This window comes from Balaenoptera physalus (assembly GCF_965194825.1).
Source record: "Balaenoptera physalus genome assembly, chromosome: 16".
NCBI classification, from domain to species: domain Eukaryota; kingdom Metazoa; phylum Chordata; class Mammalia; order Artiodactyla; family Balaenopteridae; genus Balaenoptera; species Balaenoptera physalus.
The window spans coordinates 4461852-4470590 of record NC_138898.1 but is presented as its reverse complement, the minus strand read 5'-3'; positions in this window follow the sequence as shown (position 1 = coordinate 4470590).

Sequence of the window (8739 nt, the reverse complement as noted above, 5' to 3'; positions counted from 1 at the left end):
ACCTTTTTTTTTTTAATATTTTTTAAAATTAATTTATTTTATTTTTATTTATTTTTGGCTGTGTTGGGTCTTCATTGCTGCACGCGGGCTTTCTCTAGTTGCAGCGAGCGGGGGCTACTCTTCGTCGTGGTGTGCAGGCTTCATTGCGGTGGCTTCTCTTGTTGCAGAGCACGGGATCTAGGCGTGTGGGCTTCAGTAGTTGTGGCTCGCGGGCTCAGTAGTTGTGGCTCGCGGGCTCTAGAGTGCAGCCTCAGTAGTTGTGGCTGTGGCGCACGGGCTTAGCTGCTCCGCGGCATGTGGGATCTTCCCGGACCAGGGCTCGAACCCGTGTCCCTTGCACTGGCAGGAGGATTCTTAACCATTGCACAACCACGGAAGCCCAGCACCCCAACTTCTTGCACTAGAGACGTTTGGCCGGCACTTTGGCTCCCTACCTGCTTGCACAGTGATTGGGGCCTCCTTTCATTTGCTATTTAAGTCCTCTTTGTTCCAGGCCTCATCCTGGAACGCTTGACCAGCTGGAGGGAGGGGTCGTGTGTGCCCCCCCGCTCCGTGCACCTGTGGTTGCTACCTGGACTCCTACCACTTGGGGTGGGGCCTCCCCTACTTCACGCTTCTCAGGTGTGACCTGGCAAGATGGGCTGTCCCAGCCAAGGGGCGCCCCTGAGATGGGATCTCCACCCGGTCCCGCCGCTCCTGCGCTGTGTGACCTCGGACCAGGGATGCTGCGTCTCTGAGCGTCAGGACCCTCCCCTGGAAAGCAGACCACCACCCTCAAGTCACAAGGTTGAGCCGAAAGAGTCAGGATCACAAGCTGCAAACTCCCGGCCCTTTGGAAGAGGCTCCAGAAGGGGAGCAATGAATCTCCCCAGTCACACAGTCAAGGTGCTACCAGACTTCGATTTTGGCTCAGTTGTTTAATTTTCACTTCTGCTGACAGCCCGTCTTTAATGTCACCTCTGTCCTTATTCATTCCTGGCTCTCGGAGCTGCCACGGAAACCTCTCTAGGCAAAACAGTAAAAGAGAATGGTAAGTCGGAGCCAGCTTCATCTCGGTAATATATAACTTGGCCACCACGACAATTACTTAACGTAATGCTCCCTGGGAAGAGAAGGGGATACTGCGCTTACGGAGAGGGTACCCACCACGTGCCAGGCCCGCCAGGCACTCGATCTCGTCCCGTCCTCCCTGGCGCTCGGATCCCGGAGGTTTGCGCAGCTCTGACGTCCCCATTTGTCTTAGCCCACTAATCATGGGCCATTATTTCATCCCTATCTTCAGACAAGGCACCACTCGGCCATCACATTTCCTTAATGCTCCGAGCCACTCTGCCGGGTCCACGGGCTGCAGGAAGACCATCGATCCCGCGGCGAGCTGGGCCGGTGGGCGCGTTCTGTTTCCTCGCCAAACCTTGGGGGGGCAGAAATGATGCTGGGGCACTGGGCAGTGTGAACCCCAGAAGTGACTCAGGCTGCAGGGCTGCCTAGGAGAGACTTCAGCTGAAAGACCCCAGGCAGGCCCCCGAGCTTCAGTTTCCCCATCTGTATAAGACCTGGATGGACCAGACGGTCCTTCCGGCACCTTCATTCTTCTTTGTGAGCCCTCGAGGCCAACTGCCAGTCTTCCCCCCACCTCCACTACGGAGGGGTGGCCGGCCACAGGCTCTCTTGGGCCCACAGGTCCTGGCCCCCAGGCAGCTGCGCTTCTCACCTTGCCTCTTGCACGCGCTGTCAACAGGCCAGGCACAGGGGGCGCAGAAGGAGGGCCGGCCTGTGGCGCGAGGCCCGGGACTCTCCTACCTGCCCTGTCCCCTGCCCGCCCCGCCCCGCCACGACTCTCCCGTTCCCAGATTCAGCGACAGCTTCCCCACCCTCTTCCCACCACCTCCAGCCCCAGCGTGTCTGTGTCCCTGCACGTGGCTGTCTGTCCCTTTGGAATCTCATCCGCAGGGTCTCCCAAGAGCTCGCCCCCAGCACGGTGCCTGGCACGGAGCAGGCCCGCCATCGGTGTTTGTTGAATGAATACATGGACGTAGTGTGGCTCTTAGATGAGTCTTTCACGCCCCTCCCACCCGGGCCTCAACTGTCTCATCCTCGGAATGGTCAAGATCGCACTAGATGGCTTTTCCTGGACCACAGTGTCGTGACGGTTCCTTCGACAGCTCTTCTTAGAGAGAGGACGGCAGATGCTGGGAAGATGGGCACTCCGTCCCTGCCTTTGCCCAGGGCCCTCCCGTCTGGCTGGGGAGAGGCCCCAGCTGGGAACAGAGCTCACCTCCGTGCAGTTTGAAGAGTAGGCGGAGGGCACGACCCACTTCAGTTGGTACATCACCTTGCAGGCCACCACCACACACACCCAGACAGCGGAAACGCGGGATGCAAAGGGGCGTAATTTGGAATAGGGCAAGGACACCAAACAGAGGATGTAAAACACGGAATTCATCAGAGAAACCAACAAGGAAAGCATTGAAGTCTGTGGGCGCCTTGGCCTGCCTGTGATCAGAGCAGTTCAAATTAGGGGAAAATAGGAGTTAAAAATACACCCACTGGACCTTCCATAAGAGGTCAACACTGTGCAGAAGAAAGAAAAGGGTCTCAGAACCTGACAGCCTTGGTCCTCCTGAAAGCCACTGACCTCCTGCAGGGTGAGCCAGATGACCACGGGGGCCACAAGCTTAACGATGTCTATTTCCAGAATGCGCCACGAGAATCCTTGAGTTCCATTAACCATTTCTAGAAGCTTCGGAAAGCCAGCGGTCAGCTTGTCAACTGCTGAGTCCCAATCACTCGTTTCCTCCTCTGAGGGGAAGAGAAAGGCTTTGGCCGGATGCCCCTGGTGATTCCGTGGGGTCTGGCTTTGTTGTTGAAAACAATGGGAAGACGTCTGCATCTCAGAGGAAGCCAGAACAAAGCAGAGAAAACTAGGAAGACGCTGCAGTTTTTTCCTAAAGAATGCTGTTTTCCAGTAATACTGAGGGTCTCTGGCCAGGTCCCTCGTCCCACCCCCACACTGGGCTTTCCCTCCTCTCTGCTGCCGGAGTTGTCTCTGTGGCCCTCTGTCCATATCCCAGACGCCTGTAAATAGTCCTGTATCCCCCTCTGCACCAGGGCTGGCAAACTGTTTCTATAAAGAGCCACCCTGTAAGTATTTCAGATTCACAGGTTATGTCGTCTCTGCCACATACTCTACTCTTGTAGCACAAAAGCGCCCACAGGCAGTGCATAGATGGGTGTGGCCTTATCTGCAAAAACAGGACGTTGGCTTTGGCCCTGAGGCCATGCTTTGCTGACCCTGAGTCAGACTGTGGGTTCCTTGAGAGGAGGGGCGCCAGTTCTTTCCCTCTGTCCCTTCAATGCTCAGCGCCTTGCCTGGCACATAAAAGGTCCCCCCTAAATGCTCAACCGTGAGGCGTGAATGAATAAAAAACAAACTAACTGCCCAAGGGGAGTTTAATTCTAACCACCACCCAAGAGAGGGCTTTCTACATTTGCCGTTCTTAATTATTTGCAAAAGAGTGTAATTTGGTAAAGTGAAAGACACTAGCATCTGTTGAGCCCTCAGAATGTGTCAGGTGCCGTGCTAAGTGCCCCCCTGACCGCCGTTTCTTAGTTCTATCCAAACCACAAGCTGAATCAAAAACAGGCACAGTCCCCAATCACTCGTAAGAAGTTGGTTCCCCAAGTAAGCGAAACAGACTCGGGGGACCTCGGTCACTTGTAGCTCTCACACTTTGTTTTAAATGAAAGTAAAATGGCAGCCGTCAGCCCAGCTGCTGTCAGAATTTGCAGGTCCACCTGATGTGAGCCAGCTCCCCATTGGGCACGGGAATGAAATCGGGCAGGAGCAAGCAGGCGGATGGCAGGGGGGTGACATCCCGGCCCCCCACGTCTGGGACACATGGCTTGCCCCCCCAAAATAAAAAGTGAAGGCAGCATGCTGAGGCTGTGTTGAATCAGGGAACCAGGTCAACAGTCTGGGTGGATTATTGTTTTAATGAATCAACTGTTTGCCTGGATGCCCAGGATTCTTGGCAACCCTGGAGAGCAGCCCTGAGCAGCGTCAGGCAGGGCTTCTTGGGGAAAGCGGTATCTCCAACCTGCTGACGCCTTCCTCCCCAGCCTTCCAGATTTCTCCGCTTTCCAGTCAGAACTGCTGGCTTTGTTGGCAAAGTTCGGAGCTGCCTCCTCTTCCCTGCCTGGTCGTAGTCTGAGAAGCAAAGGCAGGGTACTCCAAGGCACGCAGACAGAGGAGAGTGAGTACCAACTCGTGAGCCTGTTTTATCAAAGCCCGTAAGTGAAATGGGTCCACGCCACAAGGAGACACGGGTAGGGGACAGAATCAAGGACTTGGCCATTAGGAAAAAGTTGTGTTTGACCTGTACTGTGGGGAATCACGTTTACGCTTTTCTCGAGTTGACTCCAGAAATCAATTTCTGGAGAAGAACGCATTTCCTCTCACTCTTTAGTTCTTACCTCTTCTGAAGTTTCCGAAGTATAACCTTAAGCCTGAAAGAGACAGAGAGAGACAGAGGGAGAGAGGGAGAGAGAGAGAGTTCTCTGTTTATAAAAGGATTCCTTTCTCATTGGATTTATTTAAACAGCAAACTCTCTAATAAATTTTTAATAGGTTACTCATTTATTGTATTCACTGGACAAAGCACGCACGTAGTTAAAAATAATTCAAAGGGCACAAAAGGGTACACGGTGAAAAGTAACTCTCCTTCCCACCTCTGTCTCCCTCCCCCAGGCAAGCCCCAGCACAGATTTCTTCTGCATTCTTCCAAAGATACGCTTTGTATGTATAAGCATGTGCGCAGGTCTCTTTTCCTTGGACAAATGGTAGCACGTTCTATATATAGTGTTCTGCCCCTTGCTTTCACCACTTGGTCATCTATCTTGAAGCTTACTTCAGATCAGCATACGTGGGGCTGCCCCCTCGCCCTCCTCATGGGAGGCAGAGTCTCAGAGCATCCTGAGAGGCGGAGACACACCATCATTTGCTGAGTCAGTCCCCTAGAGATGGGCATTCATTCTCTGCTGGAGTCTTTTTTAAAGAATGAGATCAACACCTGAACACTCGGGAACAGGGCGACTAAGCAAGGGGTGGTTGGCTGTGGTGCACCCGAAGCGGGGCGCTCCCTCGGGATAGCACGCCTTGCAGGAGGAATTTTAAAGAGAGGCCCTCACACGTCTGGCAGAAGATGCATGTCGGTTTCCTTCCTGTTGCTGGGGGAGACAGATCACAGGGCGCTTATGTTGGAAGCACAGCGGGGGCTGTTGCTCGTATTATGTTACCATGGCAACCCAGTCCCCAAACATCGTCAGCTGCCTCCGAAAACCTTCACCCCGTCACACCATCCCAGTTGACCCAGAGGGGCCCAGGTGGGCTCAAAAGAGAACGTTTCTCCCCAAGTTTCCTCTTCCCTCCACAGCAGGCGTCCATTCGATATTATACATAATTTCAGGGATGGAGGGCGTGGAGGGAAAAGAGTGCACTGCTGCCGGCTGGGGCCTCCCAACCTCTCCCCACCCCAGGGACCAACAGACTCCCAGCACCCTACCTTTTCCTTTAAAGCTTTCACATCCCACCCCGATATGAACAAAGCCGAGTAAAAACCAAAAACAAACCGCATGATGTTGACAAAGAAGAATATTTTACAACCCCTGGGGAAAAAAAGAATCAAGCCGTGGTATTTTGTGTACTTTTTCACGAAACGTGTTAGGAGCACGGCAGAGTTTGATCCGAAAAATAGATTCGGGCCTTGAGAAGGCCACAGCCTCCCGCCTAATTTTTCTTAGGAAGAAGGTGAATTGCTCTGGTGATGCACCACCTTTTAAAATAAGAATTCTGCAAAATATTCTATCCTATTAGTGACTCGGTCTAAAAATTAGGAAACCTTTAAAAGCCAAGTTTCACAGCCAATGTCTTAATTTGGTTAGAGGACAGAATGGTAAAAACGAAGACAGAACAGACCTTTGGGCCTGCAGTACATCCAATGAGCAGACTGGAGCAGCTCTTTGATTCTCATGAGAGTCTCAGCAAAAACAAAGTGCCACATTTCTGCCCCGGAGGCCCCTGGCAGGAGAGGAAAGGCCCCTGTCCCGTCTGCAGACTTTCCAGAGACACGCGGGGTCTAACTTTCCCCACCAGCATCAAAAGAACACCTACAGATGGACGACTCAGTGCGGGGAAAGTAGATCTCCTCCCGCCCCCTGCGCAGAGCCCAGCTCTGAGCAATTAGCAGAATCTCCAAATGCCGCCCCAGGGACAGCAGTACCTGTCAGATGTGCCCTTCCATTTAATGGGGCTATTATACAGGCTGGTGGTCTTCAGAAAGTCTTCATTAAAGTAATGACGTTGAAGGATGCATGCCAGCAGGAGCGCAGCAGGCAACAGGATCTCAGCAAACAGCTCGGCCGCGTCGAATCGCTCCAGGCCCACGTCGTGTAACCTGGGACGGATTAGAGGGGAGAGAGCCCTGAAGGTCGAGAGGCAGCCCTGCCCTAGGTCCTGCCGGACAAAGACGCCTTCCTCGAGAAGCCCCACTGCCCTTTCTCTTGGTAAGCAAGTGGTGTTTGACTGTGAGGTGCCCGGGAGAGCGTTTTTGATAGCTATGCACACAACCTTACGTACAATCATTGCGACAGTGTGACTCTGGGTAAGGGGAGAAGCAACAAGGCAAAACTTCCCCTGGATTATGAGAACCTAGTAATCCAGGCGATCCAGAGAATTTTAGACTCTCAGCAGGGCCTGGCCTATCCACAGAATCTTCACCTGATCTAGGAAGGAGACTTCCCGGAGCCCTGGGACGAAATGAGTCATGAACTGCCTCCCAAACGCTGGTCGAATTTGTGACCGAGGGGGAGGCTCTGTGGACAAAGAATGTCGCCTGCTGCACCAGGAAACAAAGGATATTGGGGCCATCAAGCTGACAGTCACTGCTGCCACCCTCCCCGCTCCCACCCTGACGGTGCGCCCTGAGGGGATTCAGGATGGAGAAAACAGGATACTGGCCCTAGATAGCTCTGCCTGCACGCTCCCAGGTGTAGGTGGGGCGGCTCTGGGCCACGGGGCTTCTTTGGCAGGTGGGCTCAGGTGACCGGCGGAAGTCCAGTGCTCTCAGGGGACCATCTGGCACGTGTGCTCTTGGCGGAAACTCAGACCCACGGCGGAAACTCAGACTGCGAACTGAGGGCGGGGTCTGTCTGAGTCTCGTGAGACCCCAAGGTGGGGGTGGGAACACCTGGGCTTCCAAGTCCACAGGCCTGGGACCCCGACAGAGCAGGGGTGACCTGGCAGCAAAGTCTTGATGGGTCCCCTCTCCCTGGATTCGGAGCTCTGACCTGGAATCTCGGAGCTGGAAGAGGCCTCTCCCCAGACCTGGAGGAGCTGGGAGCTTTGCAGAGATGCCCAGAGAGCACAGAACCAACTAGAAAAACCCTCTCCCTGCACATCAGCCCAAGGTCTGAGACATCACGCCTGCTCAGGCTCCCACGGAGCCTTCCTAAGCAGCCCCTTTGGTGACGGACTGTTCTATCTCCTCTGCAAGTTCCCACCCAGGAAACCGTGGGGCTGCTTTCCATCTGATACCACATCCCCACTGCTGATCCCAGAAGCCATGAATCCTGGCAGAACCGGGCCCTTTTAGCAAATCAAACTGCAGGAGTGACCACCCACCAGCCTCAGGAGCCAGATTCTTACCGTTCTTCAGGGTTTCCTTGAAAAATCCAGCAACAACTTGAAACTGGAAAGTGTAGACGGCGATAAGGACCACCGTGGAATAAGAGACCACGACCATCCGGAAGTACTTCAGGATCCTTCTCATGAGTTAGAGCGTATCTGCATTCCAGACACAGTTCCTGATGAATGGCACTATGGGGATTAGAGAGACAGACAGGGCAGGGGCGGCAGAAACCAGAAGGGCCAAGGGGCAGCTTGCAAGGAACAGCTCCCCGTGCAAAGTCACTTTTTCCAGCAGAAATCCTTGCTGGCTGGAGCCCAAGCTCGTTCACATACGAGGGTCTAGGCAAGTTTTAATGAGACACTGAAGTCAAGTCAGGGGGTGCAGGCCTTTCGTTAAGTTTCCTGCAGAAAAGCAAAGACAAGGGGTCCTCCCGGAGAGGTGGAAGCTGTTGCATTGGGAGTTTTGTCTGTTTCTTGAGCGATCTGGGAGGTATTGGGAATCGATCTCTCCCTCCGTCCGAGTCTCCCGTCCACGCATTATCTCTCTCCACCTGTGTGTCGGAACCGCTCGCATATCTACAGCAAAGGTTGATGCGTCCGGTTGTGGATCAGGCTGTGTGGCCTCACTGATAAATGCAATGGGTGCCCAGGTCAGAGTCTTAGCTGAGCGGCAGCGGGCGTGAAGCCTGTGAGCGTCACAGCCAGATGATGGGAGCAGCGCTGGCCAGAGGCAATCCCGCACGGCAGGGCCACCAGGCGGGTCCAGAAGTCAGAAGGCAGGAGGTGGGGCCAGCCTGGGGCGGGGCCTGGGGATGGGGACGTGGGACAGGGGCTGGGGACTTGGGGTCCCACCGGGGTCCACCTGGTACCAGGCGACCCAGGACAGGAAGAGGAGGACGTAGACGACCTTGTATGCCACCACTTTGCCGGCGAAGAACATGCCGGCGCAGATGCAGATCTGGTACTTGACTCGGAGATCCTTGAGGATGGAGCCCAGAATGCCCACCAGGACGCTGCAGGGCCCTGCGCAGGCGAGAGGCTGGGGGTGGGGGGCA